This window comes from Rhinoderma darwinii, chromosome 2, assembly GCF_050947455.1.
Source record: "Rhinoderma darwinii isolate aRhiDar2 chromosome 2, aRhiDar2.hap1, whole genome shotgun sequence".
Classification (NCBI taxonomy): Eukaryota; Metazoa; Chordata; class Amphibia; order Anura; family Rhinodermatidae; genus Rhinoderma; species Rhinoderma darwinii.
In genome coordinates, this window is record NC_134688.1 from 148,176,465 (window position 1) to 148,194,891 (window position 18,427).

The 18,427-nt window shown below is 47.5% G+C and overlaps 1 long non-coding RNA gene across 1 annotated transcript; it reads right to left on the bottom strand.

The window, feature by feature from the left end:
* Window positions 1–302: 302 nt before the first annotated feature.
* Window positions 303–18,415, bottom strand: LOC142740836 (uncharacterized). Its single transcript, XR_012880891.1, has 3 exons — window positions 18,337–18,415; window positions 1,565–1,635; window positions 303–784 (listed from the first exon to the last, which is right to left on the bottom strand). It is a non-coding gene; the product is annotated as an uncharacterized LOC142740836 (long non-coding RNA).
* Between the last annotated feature and the right edge of the window lie 12 nt (window positions 18,416–18,427).

An 18,427-nucleotide genomic window follows, 5' to 3' on the forward strand; every position in this document is an offset into this window, starting at 1 on the left:
TTTATTTTTCTAAAATGGACCTTCAATCTGATCCGGATTCGTCAAGGTGACAAGTGGCAGACTGCATTTAATACACGTGATGGGCACTATGAATACCTAGTTATGCCCTTCAGCCTACGTAACACTCCCGCAGTGTTTCAGGAATTTGTCAATGACATTTTTCGTGATCTCCTCTATGTCTGTGTTGTGGTGTATCTCGATGACATTTAGATTTTTTTCCCCAGATCCAGTAACTCATCAGAATCATATAGAAAGAATTGTATTCGGCACACTCTTGGAATATTTAACGTAAATTTGTTTCAATTTTTTCGTAATGCCAGTGGCTACATGTGCAATGTTTCGGTCGTGAGACCTTCGTCGGGCACTAAAGAAACATATATAGGTGATTATAGTATACTATACAGATTCCATAAATAAATACAGGATGTATGATACATAGATTTACATGGAAATGCATTCAAGAAAATATATACAAGGAGACAAGTACAATATTGGGTAATAAAAAAGTAAGGGACGGCGTCTGGCATCCTGAGACTGTGAAGCGCATCAAGTGGCGTGGAGATCTCCTTATAGAAAAACAATTTGTTTTGTATGTGTGACTGTACATACATGTGAGTGTGTTCCAACAGCAGTAAATGACATATATCAGAACCGTCTACAGGTGGTAGTTAGAGGAAATAAGTGAGCCTATGTAGAATACGTCAGCATAGAGCGCAGTCTATCTATTGATAACACACCATGAAGATGCATGAAATGGGTGTTGATGCCCATGTCAAGTAGGTATCTAAGAGGCAGTTGAGGAAGTAGGTCAATATTTTTCATACAAAAAAGCACAAGATGTACATATGTGTGATACATAGGGGGTGAATTAGGTTATAAGGCGGTACAGGAATGGACTCAGAAGCAAGATACATGCATATGGAAGAGATAAATAAATGAATAAGTCAATAGGAGAAATCAACAGTAAAAATAAAAAAAACAAAAAAACACAACTAGATAAAAATTTAATATACCTGAGCCGTACTGGGGACTGGTTTAGCGATTTTGCTGGCGCTGTATTAGTAATGGCGGCTTACCACTCTAAGTGGTGCTAGTAGTCCCTGGTAGCGTCCTGCTTTATGTACCAGGAAAGCAGGGAATATGGCGCTCAGGAGTGTGGGGACGTCATAACAGGCGTCAGCGCATGTGCCTTGGAACGCCCGGCAAGATGGCCATGCGTTTCACAGCAGTGATTCAGTGGGAGGCGTGGAACGCATGGGGGCACGCAGAGCGTCGTCAGAGACGGCGTTGTCTAGGCCATATGTGATGCAGTCCAGGACATCGCCGTTCAAGTGAAGAGAGGCCGATGCAGGAAAAGAAGAAATAGGTAACGTTAATTTGTAGGGGAAATTAAGAATGTGAATATAAAACCGGTGGAAAATAGAGGAGTTGGCATGAATCGGGTAATATGGTGTAGGTAAAACTGGTGGAATAATAATTAGACGAAACGCATAGAGTAGAAATAAAGTGGGGGGAGGGGAGAATGAGATGATTACTCTAGTATGCCCTATTATTCAAAGGATACCATGTCGATGGCGGATAGGTTAGATAGTCGTGAAAGCAGTCCCCCTTGCGGTACAGAGAGGCTCAGCGGGTCTATGACAGGAAAAGAATATATATTATATTAGAGCATGATGTGATACATGCACGTAGAGACAGTGGATGTACTTAGAGGAAACTACTAATCTCATACTCTCTGTTCAGACCTTTTGGTTCCAGAGTCTGGAGTTTGTGTATCCAGAATGCTTCCCTGCGTTTGAGATGTTTGATTCTATCACCCCCTCTTGTAGGTGCTGGAACGTGTTCGATCACTTGGAACATCAGTTGTGAAATGTTATGTTGGTATTTTAAAAAGTGTGTGGGAATGGGTAGTAGCGTTTTGCCACAGCGTATATTTGACTTGTGTTGGCCAATACTATCTTTGATTCGTTGTGTGGTTTCCCCTACATATGCTAGACCACAGGGATATTTGATCATGTAGATGACGTAGTTGGTGTTACAGTTGAAATGGTCACGCACTGGGATACTCTGGCTGGACAGAGAGTGATGGATTTTGTTTTCCCTGATAATGTGTGAAATATCCTTTTTATTGTCAGTTTTCACATTTTCTTACAAACATTTCACGTAAGAGTTACATCATGAGTGCGCAGCACTCAACTGTCATGGGATTAACTTTTAAATTAAATTCAACATAACATATAAACACACCAACATAGAAACATGGCATAATTGTCGATCTTCAGATGGACCAAACAAACATGACTCCCCCAACTCCAACACCACCTAGATCATCAATGAGTTTCCACTCATCCTTACTCCCCCAGTTGGTTCACAGTTGCATCCTCCCTAAAACGCCTGCCAAGAGCTGTGTGCAGTACCACTTTGTGTACTGGAAAGGCCTAACAATTTCCGCTATTTCGGCTGTTGTACATTGCGTTTCTATAAATACTTGCCACTTATCAAATAGCTTCTTGGTTCCCGTTTCCTTCCGCCTTTCCACCTCCACCCTCTCAAGAACCAATAACTGTTTCAGCCGTGACACAATCAATTCTAACCCCGGCGTGTCTGCCTCTAACCAGTGACTCAGGAGGCATCTCAAAGCTACCAGTAAAATCGTGTGCACCAACACGGGAGGTGATCTTACTCCTCGAGCACCCTCTTCCTCTGGCGGCCGCGCCTGATGGAATAGTAGCGCTTGAGGCGTCATTGGGAGATTCGTTTTCCAATGGTCCTTAATATATTTCTGTACCATCCCCCAAAATCTTTTCGTATGTACACACCCCCACACTCCATGCCACAAATTCGTCAGTGGTGTATTGAACTTGGGACAACTTGTAATGCGATCAGGGAAAGATTGTGAGGGCAAGATATTAAAGCCATATATAGCTGTATGCATCAACTTGAAATAGGTTTCCCTCCAGCTCTCATTTATCACACTCTTCCGTACCGTCTCCCAACCCCCCAGTATGGTCTCTCCTATATCTGGATCCTGAGTCCACCGTTCCCAGCTTTTAAAACTAATCCTTAATTGCGGACGAACAAAACCCTCTCTCAATGCTCTATACATTTCTGAAATGGTCGCCCGCCCAGTTGCTGGACCTATGACCACATCCAGAGTGTGCGTAGTAGCTTCCTTACTCAAATCCCTGAGCCTGGAGGTACAAAATGCTCGTACCTGAAGTACTTGCAAAAAATTGACTCTATCTACTATGGGTCTGAGTTTAGCGGTGATTTCCTCCCCAGTTAACCACCTCTTTTCCTCTGTATGCATAAGATCCCCTGCGCTACCAATGCCTACCCTCCCCCATGAGGCAATTCCGTCCCCCTTGTCCATTCCCGGTAAAAACTCCGGATGACCGCTCAACGGCATATACTTCGATACCAGGTGGGGTAACCCAAACTGCTTACGTACCACTTTCCAAGCTAGAACTGTATCTCTCAATACAATGGAGGTTTTGAGACGGCACGGAAGAGAAGCGATTCTACAATGTAACAAAGCTTTCAGGTTCCAAGGTGAAGCATACTCCCCTTCCAGATCTAAATTGGAATAATTACTTGTTTCATGAAGCCAATCTACAACATGACGCAAAAGACAGACCACGTTATAACCCCTGACATTCGGAAAGTTCACACCCCCTTCTTGTTTACCCATCATGAACTTGGTGAGTGCTATACGCGGCCTTTTTCCTGCACATATAAATTTAGTGAATGAAGCCGTAAATTTCGAGACATCCACATGCTTCAATAAGAGAGGTAGCGTTTGAAAGGGGTATAGCAATCTAGGAAAACTAACCATCTTGATCAGATGACATCTTCCCAAGAGGCACAACGGCAATTGGCCCCATCTAGTGAGTTCCGCTTGTATTTTTTTAATTAACGGGGGATAATTTAAGCCATACAGAGTGTCTGGTACCCCCCCTATTTTGATACCCAGATAGGTAATGCAGTGTTCCACCGGTGATATCCCACAACCCAAGGATTGCCAAAAGGTCTTTGGCAATGGCCTGCCCAACTCCAGCAGTTCGCTCTTAGCTATATTGACTTTGTATCCCGAGCATTGCCCAAATTCCTGCAAAAATTGAAAAACCTTCCCTAAATGCTCCTGAGGGTTTGACATAAAAAGTATGATATCATCAGCGAACAGGGCTAATTTCACTGCACAAGATCCCACTTGAATGCCTCTGAACATATCCGATTCCTCCAAGAATCTGGCCATAGGTTCCAGTGCTAGATTGAATAGCAGGGGCGACAAGGGGCAACCCTGTCGTGTTCCTTTATGTAATTGGAAGGGATCTGATAGGAACCCCGAGGAGTGAACACGTGCTTGCGGGCTATTGTAGACTCCCTTCAGGAAGACCCGGAAATCTCCCTGAATGTTCATTTTGTCTAGCACCATCCCCAGCCATTCCCATTGTATGTTATCAAAGGCTTTCTCTGCGTCTAGCGCTAAAAGTGCCGGCCTGGTACCTGGCTGGGGATCGTGCCTGACTGTTTCTAGCACCGTCAATACCTTGCGTAAATTTGTCACTGCAGCCCTGCCCTTTACAAAGCCTACCTGAGATTTTCCCACCAGTATGGGTAGATACATAGCCAGTCGATTGGCCAAAATTTTTGTGAGCAATTTCTGATCTTGATCTATCAGCGAGATGGGGCGGTACGACCCCGGGTCAAGAGGATTCTTCCCCTTCTTGGGTAACACTTTTATATGCGCTACCTTGGCCTCTGCTGGTAAAGCTCCCGTTCCTAGTAAAGTATTATAGTATGCCACCAAGGTAGGGCTGATTTCTTCTCTCAGAGATTTTAAAAACTCCCCTGTGAATCCATCCGGACCCGGGGCCTTTCCGTTAGATAATGTTTTAATGGCGCTCCAAACTTCCTCTAGTGTAATCTCCGCGCTCAAATGACCATTCTGCTCCTGGGTGAGCCCTGGCAACTTCACCTTCTCCAAAAATTCCCTCCCTTTTTGGAGATCTATGGGTGTTTCTGAGTAAAGGGCTTGGTAATATTTACTTAATATGGTATTGATTTTTTTGGGGTCCGAGGTAGGAGTTCCGTTTGATTCTTTAAGTGTTGAAATATGTGCCGGTGCATACCTCCCCTTTGCTAACCGCGCTAATAATTTGCCCGCCTTATTGCTGAAACGCATTAAATCAGCATCAAATTGGGACCGGTAAATACTCTCTCTTTTGTCTAACCATTGATCAAACTGTCGCTTGGCTTCCTTCCATTCCTCCCCCAATAGCATTGATGGCGAATGTAGGAATGCTGTGTACGCACGCCGTAATCTGTCGCTCGCTGCCTTGTATCCTTCAGTCGTCTTACGTTTAAGATTAGATATATACTGCATGATTTTCCCTCTTATTACCGCCTTGGCTGTACGCCAATACAATGACGGTTCCGAGCGATGCGCTACATTATCCCCATCAAATTCCATCCACCACCCCTTAAGCTTCTGTGTAAAGCCCTCATCCTTTGCCAGAAAAGCGGGAAACCTCCAGATAAAATCCGTTCCTCTAGCTACTGTGTCAGCCAATGTAATGGTAACCGGAGCATGGTCCGAAATAACTAGATCTTCAATTGCCGCTTCACGTAAACGTCGCGCCATTGCGTCACTAACTAACAAATAATCAATACGCGACCATGACTGATAAACATGAGAGAAATGTGTATATTCCCGCGCATCTGGGTGTAAACTCCTCCACGCATCTATTAGGGCCGTGTGTCTTAAAAAGTCGGGCAAGATCTTATCTCTATTTCTCTGCGAACTAGTCCCTGCGCTCCTATCCTCCTTTGAAGACCTTACAGTGTTAAGGTCTCCCCCTAAAATCAAAAACCTAGTGCGATCCTGCTGGAGTTGGGTTTCCAAGTGACCAAAAAAACCAGTGTTAACCGTATTTGGGCCATACACATTATAAATACTGATGGTTTCCCCTTCATGCTCCATCACTAGATGGATCCAACGGCCCTCGTCATCCCGCTCCTGGGACACCAGCGTAAACGCAAAGTTTTTATGTACCAGAATTATAACTCCCGCCTTACCCTCCCTTGCCGACGAGCCAAAAACCTGACCCACCCAGAACTTTTGCAAATACTTAAACTCCGGCTCGGTAAGGTGAGTTTCCTGCAATAGGGCCACATCAGGATGCAATCGTTTCATGTGCCTTAAAACTTTGGTCCGTTTCTGTGGGGATCTCAGCCCTTTAACGTTCCAAGAAACTATTTTCATGTTATTGGACCGTGTTTAAGATGAGCTAAAGTGCCTAAAAGTCGTGTGGAGTCCAGGGAGTCAGATCCGTCTTTTCCCAAGAGCCATGTACAAACATTAACATCATAACCAAACCCTGGCTTGTAAGCCAGAACCAACAAGGCCAACCATCCCTTACCTAAAAAAATCATAAAATCACCTGCGGCAAGGGTTAGCAGTCCCTTAATACCCACTGGTGTATGTGACTTCACTTTTTTCTGTTATGCCAGAACGCGCCCCTCCCTCCCCCTCCCCCCCAGCCTGCCTATATGGCTCCTTCCATGAGGAAGTAACACCTGCCCTTGCCCCCTCAGTACCTCTTTGTCGCCTGCGCACCCTTATGTACATTCCCTTATCATTACTTTAACAGCCTAGAGTCCGTTAGGATTGCATCCTCACATTTCCCTATGAACCTTGCTTTGCTTCAAGGTTTCCCTACCTTCGTGTCCCCTATCTCCTACCACAATTTCCCTCAGTCTGCCATTGTAACAGATAACACTAATCCCTTGCGTGGGGGAGGCATTGTATCACTCCCGGTCAATCCCGCCCACCAGGGACAATCTCAGATCCTGATCTAACTCCCTCACAAATATCTTGCAGTGAAAAAGCAGGGAAATATCAGAATGCATATACTTCAACCTTGATAACATTGTAACATTGTAACAATAGGTCAACTATTGACCGGTACATAGTGCTGTATAAGACCGCAAAATATCCCCCTCAATAACTTTCAGATTATCTGTAAACTTATCTGTAGCTGGTCGGAATCTGCAATTGGTCTACAGCGTCCACAAAATCATCATCACAACAGCTTAAATAAAATGCGCCAAAAAGGACTTCGTCCGTCAATCAGGAGACGTGGATCGGGTGCGGTCCCGTGTTCGCCTCTGCGGCTTCGGAGAGTCCCCTCTATTTCCGGCTCGACCCCCCCGGGATCTTCCAGGTGTGGGCATTAAGGCTTCTGCCCAGGTACGCTCCATATTTAGCCGGTTCCTTTTGTCTTCTGTGTGAGCATTGTAAACATGATCTGCAGGGAAAAGTTCCCATCTTGGGTGTATTGTCTGGATGGTTTCTTGGATGATCCGACATCCGCTCTAACAATCCTATCCCTGAGATTTTTGTTTTTTTTAGAGCATGGTAAGAAAGGGGATTTGAATTCCGTAATTTGGGGGTAAGCTTCCCTAAATAGGGGCCAATGATTTCTAATGATGTGGTGAATTCTGTATGTGCACGGGTGATATACATGTATTAATGGAATGCGTTTTGGTTTCTCCCTAGTGTGGGGGGTTTTAGGTAATTGTGTTGCGTGTAAGACCTTTTCAGGGTAACCTTTTTCAAGGAATTTGGCCGTCATGTTCTCAATTCTACGATTGCGTAGAGAGGGATTATCTACAATGCGAGAAACCCGTGTGTATTGGGATCTCGGTAAGGCACTTTTAGAGGCTAGGGGATGGCAGCTGGAATAATGAAGAAGGCTATTTTTATCTGTCTCTTTGGTATACAGGTATACTAAGTTTGCCATATTCGTCCTTTTTGACTGTTGTGTCCAAGAAGCTTATTTTGGACATATTGTGACTAAAGGTGAATTGCAACTCGGGCCAGACACTGTTGAGATAAGTCGCAAAGTTTTGGAGGCTATCAGGGGGGCCATCCCAAAGGCAAAAGATATCGTCGATATATCTTTTCCATAGGCGGGCATGTTTTTTGAAAGTGGTATTGGGATAGATTAAATGTTCTTCGAAGTAGGCCATGTAGCAGTTGGCGTAGGGGGGCTACATTAGATCCCATTGCCATGCCCTGTAATTGTATATAAAAGGTGTCTGTAAAGGATCTGCCAGGCACAGCTTCGGGGTTAACTCCCAGAACTAATCAGTCAGCACCTGAGAATACTTCCCTGAGACTGAATCCTGCTTCCACCATTCAGGCTGGCAGGCTTAGGAGTGGGAGAGCCTATCGTAACCTGGCCAGACTCAGCTAGCTCCCGCCCTCGGTCTATTTAAGCCTGCACTTCCTGTCCCTCGGTGCTTGTTATTGCTTGTGTTTCTTTCCTTGTGGTTTCCTGGCCCAGCTACAGCTCCTGCTATTTTTGATCCTGCTCCATACAGACCCTGGCTTACCGACTACTCTTCTGCTTTTCGTTTTGTACCTCGCACACTCCTGGCTTGACTCGGCTCGTTCACCACTCTGGTTGCTCACGGTGTTGCCGTGGGCAACGGCCCCTTTTCCTTGCTTGTGTTCCTTGTATGTTTGTCGTGTTTGTCGTGCACTTACTGAGCGCAGGGACCGCCGCCCAGTTTTTCCCCCGTCGCCTAGGGCGGGTCGTTGCAAGTAGGCAGGGACAGAGTGGCGGGTAGATTAGGGCTCACTTGTCCGTCTCCCTACCCCCTGCCATTACATAATAACAAGCCCATACCTAGTCTACCCCTGGTCCCTGACACCACTATGGATCCCCGTGAGACCCTGGCTCAGCAAATGCAGGGTCTCTCCCTACAGGTCCAGGCCCTGGCTCAGAGGGTCAACCAGCCTGATGCTACCCTGGTAGTTCCCCTCACCGCACCTCTTGAACCCCACCTCAAGTTGCCCGACCGGTTCTCAGGGGACCGGAGGGCTTTTCTCTCCTTTCGGGAGAGTTGTAGGCTTTACTTTCGTTTAAAGCCTCATTCCTCAGGTTCTGAGAGCCAGCGGGTGGGTATAATTATGTCCCGGCTCCAGGAAGGGCCCCAAGAGTGGGCCTTCTCCTTGGCTCCTGACGCCCCTGAACTTTCCTCCGTTGATTGTTTCTTTTTTGCTCTCGGACTTATTTATGACGAGACTGACAGGACTGCCTTTGCCGAGAGTCAGCTGGTGACCTTAAGTCAGGGTAAGAGACCTGTTGAGGAGTATTGCTCTGACTTTCGGAAGTGGTGCGTAGCTTCTCGGTGGAATGACCCTGCCTTAAGGTGCCAGTTTAGGTTGGGTCTGTCGAATGCCCTGAAAGACCTGCTAGTTAGCTATCCCTCTTCTGACTCCCTAGACCAGGTTATGGCTTTAGCGATACGACTTGACCGACGTCTCAGGGAACGACAACGTGAACGTTTATGTGTTTTCTCCTCCGACTCCCCCATGATGCCTCCCGAAGCTCCGTTGCTTCGTTCCTCCCCGAAAGATTCAGAGATACCTATGCAACTCGGGGCCTCCGTGTCCCCCCAACAACGTAGAGAATTCCGCAGGAAGAATGATCTCTGCTTCTACTGTGGGGACGACAAGCATCAAGTGAACAACTGTCCTAAGCGTAAGATTGCAGCCAGAGAACTTCCGCGTCTAAGTGATCATCGGGGAGGTCACTTGGGCGCACAGGTATTTCCCGTAAATATGAAACGTACTAAGATCTTGCTTCCCTTTCAGGTCTCTTTTGGTGGTAGGTCTGCTACCGGCAGTGCCTTCGTGGATTCAGGGTCCTCTACTAATATCATGTCTGTGGAATTTGCTATGTCCCTTGCTATGCCTCTTATTGATTTGCCTAAACCTGTCCCGGTAGTGGGTATCGACTCCACTCCTCTTGCTAATGGTTATTTTACACAGCATACCCCTGTTTTTGAACTCCTTGTTGGCTCCATGCATTTGGAGCAGTGCTCTGTACCGTTGATGCAGGGATTATCGTACGATTTGGTTCTAGGTCTTCCCTGGTTGCAGTTGCATAATCCTACGTTTGACTGGAATACTGGGGAGCTAACCAAATGGGGTAATGAATGTTGTACGTCATGTTTTTCTGTTAATTCTATTTCTCCCCCTAAGGAGGCGAATACGCTACCCGAGTTTGTTCAGGACTTCGCTGATGTTTTCTCTAGGGAGGCCTCCGAAGTGTTACCTCCTCATAGAGAATACGATTGCGCTATCGAATTGGTACCAGGAGCTAAGCTTCCTAAGGGTAGGATATTTAATCTTTCTTGTCGCGAACGTGAAGCTATGAGAGTGTATATCCAGGAATCCCTGGCCAAGGGTTACATTCGTCCCTCTTCTTCTCCGGTAGGTGCTGGCTTCTTCTTCGTGGGGAAGAAGGATGGTGGTCTTAGGCCATGCATTGACTACCGTAGCCTGAATAAGGTCACGGTAAGGAACCAGTATCCCCTTCCTTTGATTCCTGATCTCTTTAATCAGGTTCAGGGGGCCCAATGGTTTTCTAAATTGGATCTACGGGGGGCGTATAACCTTATTCGCATCAAAGAGGGGGATGAGTGGAAGACTGCGTTTAACACGCCCGAAGGCCATTTCGAATACCTCGTCATGCCCTTTGGGTTGTGTAATGCCCCTGCGGTCTTCCAGAATTTCATAAATGAGATTTTGAGAAATTACCTGGGGATTTTTCTGGTAGTGTACCTTGATGACATACTGGTGTTTTCCAAGGACTGGTCCTCCCACATTGAGCATGTCAGGAAGGTGCTCCAGGTCCTTTGGGAAAATAAACTGTTTGCCAAAACCGAAAAATGTGTGTTTGGGGTACAGGAGATTCCATTTTTGGGTCAAATCCTCACTCCTCATGAATTCCGCATGGACCCCGCCAAGGTTCAGGCTGTGGCGGAATGGGTCCAACCTGCCTCCCTGAAGGCGTTACAGTGTTTTTTGGGGTTCGCTAATTATTACAGGAGATTTATTGCTAACTTCTCGGTCATCGCTAAGCCCCTTACGGACCTCACTCGCAAAGGTGCTGATCTCCTCCACTGGCCTCCTGAGGCTGTCCAGGCTTTTGAGGTCCTTAAGAAGTGCTTTGTCTCGGCCCCGGTGCTGGTTCAGCCCAACCAAATGGAGCCATTTATCGTGGAAGTTGACGCATCTGAGGTGGGAGTGGGGGCTGTCTTTTCCCAGGGTACCAGGTCCCTCACCCATCTCCGCCCCTGTGCCTACTTCTCCAGGAAGTTTTCGCCAACTGAAAGTAACTATGATATTGGCAACCGCGAACTCTTAGCCATTAAATGGGCATTTGAAGAGTGGCGCCACTTCCTGGAGGGGGCTAGGCACCAGGTAACGGTCCTTACCGACCACAAGAATCTGGTTTTCCTAGAATCTGCCCGGAGGCTAAACCCGAGACAAGCTCGATGGGCGTTATTTTTTACCAGATTCAATTTTTTGGTTACCTATAGGGCTGGGTCTAAAAATATTAAGGCTGATGCACTGTCGCGTAGCTTCATGGCCAGCCCTCCTTCGGAGGAAGATCCTGCTTGTATTTTGCCTCCAGGTATAATCATTTCCTCGATCGATTCTGATTTAGTCTCTGATATTGCTGCTGATCAAGGTGCAGCTCCCGGGAACCTTCCTGAGAACAAGCTGTTTGTTCCCCTGCAATTCCGGCTAAGGGTACTTAGGGAAAATCATGACTCCGCACTATCTGGCCATCCAGGCATCCTGGGTACCAAACACCTCATTACCAGAAATTATTGGTGGCCTGGGTTGCCTAAAGACGTTAAGGCCTACGTCGCCGCTTGTGAGGTTTGTGCTAGGTCCAAGACTCCCAGGTCCCGACCAGCGGGCTTACTGCGTTCGTTGCCCATTCCCCAGAGACCTTGGACACATATCTCCATGGATTTTATCACCGATTTGCCTCCATCCCAAGGCAAGTCGGTGGTGTGGGTGGTGGTGGACCGCTTCAGTAAGATGTGCCACTTTGTGCCCCTCAAGAAACTACCCAACGCCAAAACGTTGGCTACCTTGTTTGTCAAACACATCCTGCGTCTCCATGGGGTCCCTGTCAATATTGTTTCGGACAGAGGGGTACAATTTGTTTCATTGTTTTGGAGAGCCTTCTGTATGAAGTTGGGGATTGATCTGTCCTTCTCCTCTGCCTTCCATCCTGAAACCAATGGCCAAACGGAGAGGACTAATCAATCTCTAGAACAATACTTAAGGTGTTTTGTCTCTGACTGTCAATTTGATTGGGTCTCTTTCATTCCCCTCGCCAAATTTTCCCTTAATAACCGGGTCAGTAACTCGTCAGGGGTCTCTCCTTTTTTTTGTAATTTTGGGTTTAATCCACGGTTCTCCTCCGTTTCACCTGGTAGTTCCAACAATCCTGAGGTAGAGGTCGTTCATCGGGAACTGTGCACAGTCTGGGCCCAGGTTCAGAAAAACCTAGAGGTGTCCCAGAGCGTACAAAAAACTCAGGCTGATAAAAAACGTTCTGCTAACCCCCTGTTTATGGTCGGGGATCTGGTGTGGTTGTCGTCTAGGAACTTGCGTCTCAAGGTTCCGTCCAAGAAGTTTGCTCCCCGGTTTATTGGGCCGTATAAGGTCATTGAGGTCCTCAATCCTGTCTCCTTCTGGCTGGAGTTACCCCCGTCTTTTCGGATACACGACGTGTTTCATGCCTCCCTCCTCAAACGCTGCTCCCCGTCCTTGGCTCCCTCGAGGAGACCTCCTGTTCCCATCCTCACCCCAGAGGGGGTGGAATTCGAGGTGGCCAGAATTGTGGACAGCAAGATGGTCCAAGGCTCCCTCCAGTACCTGGTCCATTGGAGAGGATACGGGCCCGAGGAGAGGACTTGGGTACCCGCCCGGGATGTTCACGCTGGGGTATTGGTCAGGAGGTTCCACCTGCGTTTCCCCAGTAAGCCAGGTCCACTTAGAAAGGGTCCGGTGGCCCCTCATAAAAGGGGGGGTACTGTAAAGGATCTGCCAGGCACAGCTTCGGGGTTAACTCCCAGAACTAATCAGTCAGCACCTGAGAATACTTCCCTGAGACTGACTCCTGCTTCCACCATTCAGGCTGGCAGGCTTAGGAGTGGGAGAGCCTATCGTAACCTGGCCAGACTCAGCTAGCTCCCGCCCTCGGTCTATTTAAGCCTGCACTTCCTGTCCCTCGGTGCTTGTTATTGCTTGTGTTTCTTTCCTTGTGGTTTCCTGGCCCAGCTACAGCTCCTGCTATTTTTGATCCTGCTCCATACAGACCCTGGCTTACCGACTACTCTTCTGCTTTTCGTTTTGTACCTCGCACACTCCTGGCTTGACTCGGCTCGTTCACCACTCTGGTTGCTCACGGTGTTGCCGTGGGCAACGGCCCCTTTTCCTTGCTTGTGTTTCTTGTATGTTTGTCGTGCACTTACTGAGCGCAGGGACCGCCGCCCAGTTGTACCCCGTCGCCTAGGGCGGGTCGTTGCAAGTAGGCAGGGACAGAGTGGCGGGTAGATTAGGGCTCACTTGTCCGTCTCCCTACCCCCTGCCATTACAGTGTCTTTAAAAAGAAAATAGTTCTCAGTCAATATTACATTGAGCAGATCATCACACAGGTTCATGATATCTGGATGTATGTCAGCATTAGTAAGCATATCATGTACTGCTCTCAGACCTCTATTGTGCTGGATCGATCAGTAAAGGCTACAGACATCAAATGTAACTATTATGGTTCAAATTGGTAGTTGGTCATGTGTTCTAATGCATATTAGGAATGCTGAGGTGTCAAATAGGAAAGATTTAGTTGTTTTAACAAGAGGTGTTAATAGTTTTTCTAGGAACATTGAGAGAGATGAAAAGATAGAGTCGGTGGACGCTACTATCGGACGGCCAGGGGGTTTGTCTAGTCTTTTATGAATTTTAGGAAGGATGTAGAACACAGGTGTTACTGGGTCTGTTGGTTAAGAATGTGACCGTTTCTTGGTCTATGGTGCCCTTGACCATGTGCTTGTTCAGTATATTTACAACTTTTGTCGTAATTTTTCTTGTATGGTCGTAACTAATGGGTTTATAGACTGTCTGGTCTAGTAGTTGTCTATTTGCTTCCTCCATATAGATGTTTCTATCCATGACTACTATGGCACCACCCTTGTCTGCTGGTTTAATGATTAAGTCTTTATCGCTTGTAAGGGAGAGTAGAGCCTGTCTATCAATGTTGCTTAAATTAATCTGGCATTTAAAAGGCCTAGGCCAAAGTCATGGCGGAAGGCCTCCACGTCTCTGTGGACCAGTCCAACAAATGTCTCGAGTGGGGGTGAGTTCTTAGGGGGAGAGAACAAGCTCCTGTTCCTCAACCCTAGTTCTTTGGAGGTGACCATAGGGGTCACTGCTGTTATCGTAGGGTCCTCTAGTCTTCTGGTTTCCCCCTTGTCGGAGAAAAATACCTGTAGGCATAGAGTTCTAAAGAAGCGGTTTAGATCCATATCCAGCTGGAATAGATCATATCTGTACGTGGGACAGAAGGATAGACCTTTTTGTAGCAAAAGGAGTTGTGCTGGATCTAGGGATTTAGAGGAGATGTTCACTACCATATATGGACAGTGTTGTCAAGGTCTTCCCCGAGCACAGCGCTTAAAGTAGCTTAAATCCCGAGGAATTCTCGGCGAGTGGAGGAGCTACCTCTGCTCCTCCGCTCTGAACTCATTCTGAAGCAGTATTAAGTTCAACTGTGTCTGCGTTCTGAGGACGCAAACACAGTTGACAGCGGGACATACCCCCGGCCGCATGGAGCAGCCGGACACCGCCCGGAATCCGGGACTGTCCCGCTGAATCTGGGACGGGTGGGAGGATAGTCGTCAGGGACTCCATCTGGAGCGGAATCCCCGGCAATGCTATGACCGGGGATTCCCCTCCTAGCTCACATCCACCTTCCCACCGGGTGCTGCCGGAAGGTGGATGCGGCAGCACCTGGCGTTCATCCGGCCACAATTAAAATAGATAGGATACGGTGCTGAACCTCCCTGGGAGCCAGAACCAAAAACGCTGCAGGTTAAGTTTTTGGATCCGGCTCCCAGAGAGGTTCGGCGCCGACAACTGATGTTCCCTGTGCCAGAACAGATCCCATAGAAAGCTATGGGATCCGTTCTAGCATCAGTTTGCCTCCGGATTTTCTTCAACATGTCGGAGGTAAACTGAAGCGGACGCAGGACATATGTGAACGGTCCCTAAGCCTTGACGTGTGTCCAAACAGCAGTTTATTACCACATATTGGATATTGCTGTGTTCAGGAGAAATTACTTTAAAAATGTTGGGGTGCTTTTTATCAATTGTGAAAATCTGACCTACATTTTATTGGCCTAATTCCGCTAATTTCAGCAAAATACCCATGGGGTTAAAATGCTCTCTGGAACGGCCTAATAGGCATTTAGCCTGGAGGCCTTTGTTAGGCAACCAGCTGCCATGACACCCTATCGGAGGCCCGCAATTGCATTTGCTCCTTCCCTCTGTAAATGATTTATATGCTGCAGTCGCTATTGACAGCAGCATTTAAGGGATTAAACGGCTCCTACCATTGCAGCAGACAGCCGAGCACCTGCTCCTGCCTGCATGGGACACTCATGCAGGACTTAGACTAGGCTGCCGTGAAAAGGCGGCCTAGCATAAGGCCCCTTAGTGACCGCCGTGAAAAGGCATATTGGTGGTCACTAAGGGGTATAAATTAACATTACAAGGTTAGATTAAAGGGGTTGTACCAGAATGGACATTTATCCCCTTTCCAAATGGTAGCTTCTAATTGTCTGATCACCGCAGGTCCCACCATTTGTGGGAACAGAGATCCCAAACCCTTTTACCGCCGTTGAATGGAGCGGCGATTGAGCATGTGTGTTGCCGCTTCATTCATTGTCTATGGGAATGATGGAAACAGCAGAGTGCTGTACTGTGGATAGGTGAGAATTGTCCATTGTGGGAATACAGAAATATTGTGGGCAGGGGCGTAGCTAAAGGCTCATGGGCCCCGATGAAAAAGTTCTTATTGGGACCCCCCCCCGCAAACTTCTCATGGCCGACATTCCGCAGCTTTTAGCTGCATTGCTGGGTCTCCTAAGTGACCCAACAATGCAGCACTAGCAGCGGGCGTCACTAAGGACTTAAAATGTCTGGGGAAATAGCCCCATTACATATACCACCCCCAAAAAAAATGTGTGTGTGTGTGTGTGTGTGTGTGTATAGGAGACAGCATAGGATATTTATAGCACTACGACCCTATCAACTATGGATAGGATTAGATGCATTGGCTCAGCAGACAGTATCACACAGGATAGGATTATATACAGTGGCCCAGCAGACAGTATCACACGATAGGATTAGATACAGTGGCTCAGCAGACAGTATCACACATGATAGGATTAGATATAAGGCCCAGCAGACAGTTTCACACATGATGGGATTAGATACACAGCTCTGCAGACAATATCACACATGATAAGATTAGATACAGTGGCTCAGCACAAGGCTATTGACCCATCAGCAATTGATAGCCTATCCTGAGGATAGGCCATCAATGTTTAGGGACTGGACAATCCCTTTAAGCCTACGATGTAGCAGACTTAGAGGGCCTATGAGACAGGATCACAGATTGTGTGATGCTGTCTGCTGGGCCCTGTATCTAAGCCAATAACATGGTAGGCTTAGATACATGGCCCATGTGTGATCTTGTCGGATGGGCCCTGTATTTAAGCCTACCACAAGTCAGGCTTAGATACAGGGTCCAGCAGACAGTAATCTTATACAGTAATATAGGGCCCATCAGACAGGATCACACATGGGCCATGTATCTAAGCCTACCATGTGATTGGCTTAGATACAGGGCCCAGCAGACAGCATCACACAATCTGTGATCCTGTCTCATGGGCCCTCTAAGCCTGCTACATCGTAGGCTTAAAGGGGTTGTCCAGTCCCTAAACATTGATGGCCTATCCTCAGGATAGGCCATCAATAGCTGATGTGTCAGGGTCCGACTCCCGGGAGCCGGCCAATCAGCTGTTTTGAAGGGGCCGCAGCACTCGTACGAGAGCTGCTTCCCCTTCATTTCCCTTACTGGCTCACACTGTGAATCGCAGACACGGATTCAGTGTAAACCAGTGACCAGAATGAAGTGACCGGAATGAAGGGGAAGCAGCTCTCGTACGAGTGCTGCGGACCCTTCAAAATAGCTGATTGGCTGGCTCCCGGGAGTCGGACCCCACCAATCAGCTTCATCAGACAGGGATATTAATCTTACCCTCCTCTTCAGCCGCGGCGGAAGTTCTGCCCTGACTATCCAGGATCACGATGCTGTGCGCGGCACACAGCGTTGTGACGTCAGGACCTCCGCTGCGCTCCGAAACCCGGAAAGTAAGTACTGTCAGTTACTATAGTAACAGGGGCCCGCGGCCCGAGTTACTATAGTAACTTTTTATTGATGAGGTGCGGGGGGCCGCGAGCCCCCTGGCTTCGGGGTCCGGTCGCAATTGCGACCGCTGCGACCCCTATAGCTACGCCACTAATTGTGGGTAAAACTCTTATCACAATGAATCCTCGCAGGGAGCGGATACCGTCCACCTGCCTATAGTATCTTTGACCCTATGTTTGCCAACAGTTATTGTATGTGGTCGTTTCCCTGCACCTGTTCTGTAGTGTGCTTTGTTTATCTGGAAAATTATCGTTACTAGACAATAAGTTATCTGCACACGAATACAGAATAGATCCTGGAAAATTGAGCTCTTAACACTTGCATCGCCACTAATGTACAATCATTTCTGGCAAACAAAGGTTGTTTTGTGCAGTTTTAACACTTCTCGTGTGACCACTAGCAGTTACAGGTGACACACCGTGACAGAAGGGCAATGGGCAGGTGGACAGTCAGCACCTCCGCCCTGTACAGTGTAATGAGGAATAGTGCTGCTCAGTACTTCTATATCTAGCGTGACATTAAGGAGGACTGACAGCAGGGGGAGCTGGAGAGCTTTCTGGCAGCTAACATTACAGATAGGCTGGGTTCACACGAGCACATTAACGTCCGTAATGGACGGACGTATTTCGGCGGGAAGTCCCGGACCGAACTCAGTGCAGGGAGCCGGGCTCCTAGCATCATAGTTATGTACAATGCTAGGAGTCCCTGCCTCTCTGCAGGACAACTGTCCCGTACTGAAAACATGATTACAGTACGGGACAGGTGTCCTGCAGAGAGGCAGGGACTCCTAGCATCGTACATAATTATGATGCTAGGAACCCGGCTCCCTGCACTGTGTTCAATCCGGGACTTCCGGCCGAAATACGTCCGTCCATTACGGACGTTAATGTGCTCGTGTGAACCCAGCCATATAGGTACAACTGACCAAATCAGTGACCAGCCCACCAAATACAGAAATTACATCTTCCCTGCGCTTCAGTCTTCCTCTGACTGACCGAACTTTCTTCAGAGAAGTCACATGATCTGTCATGTGACAGTGACGTAATCAACTG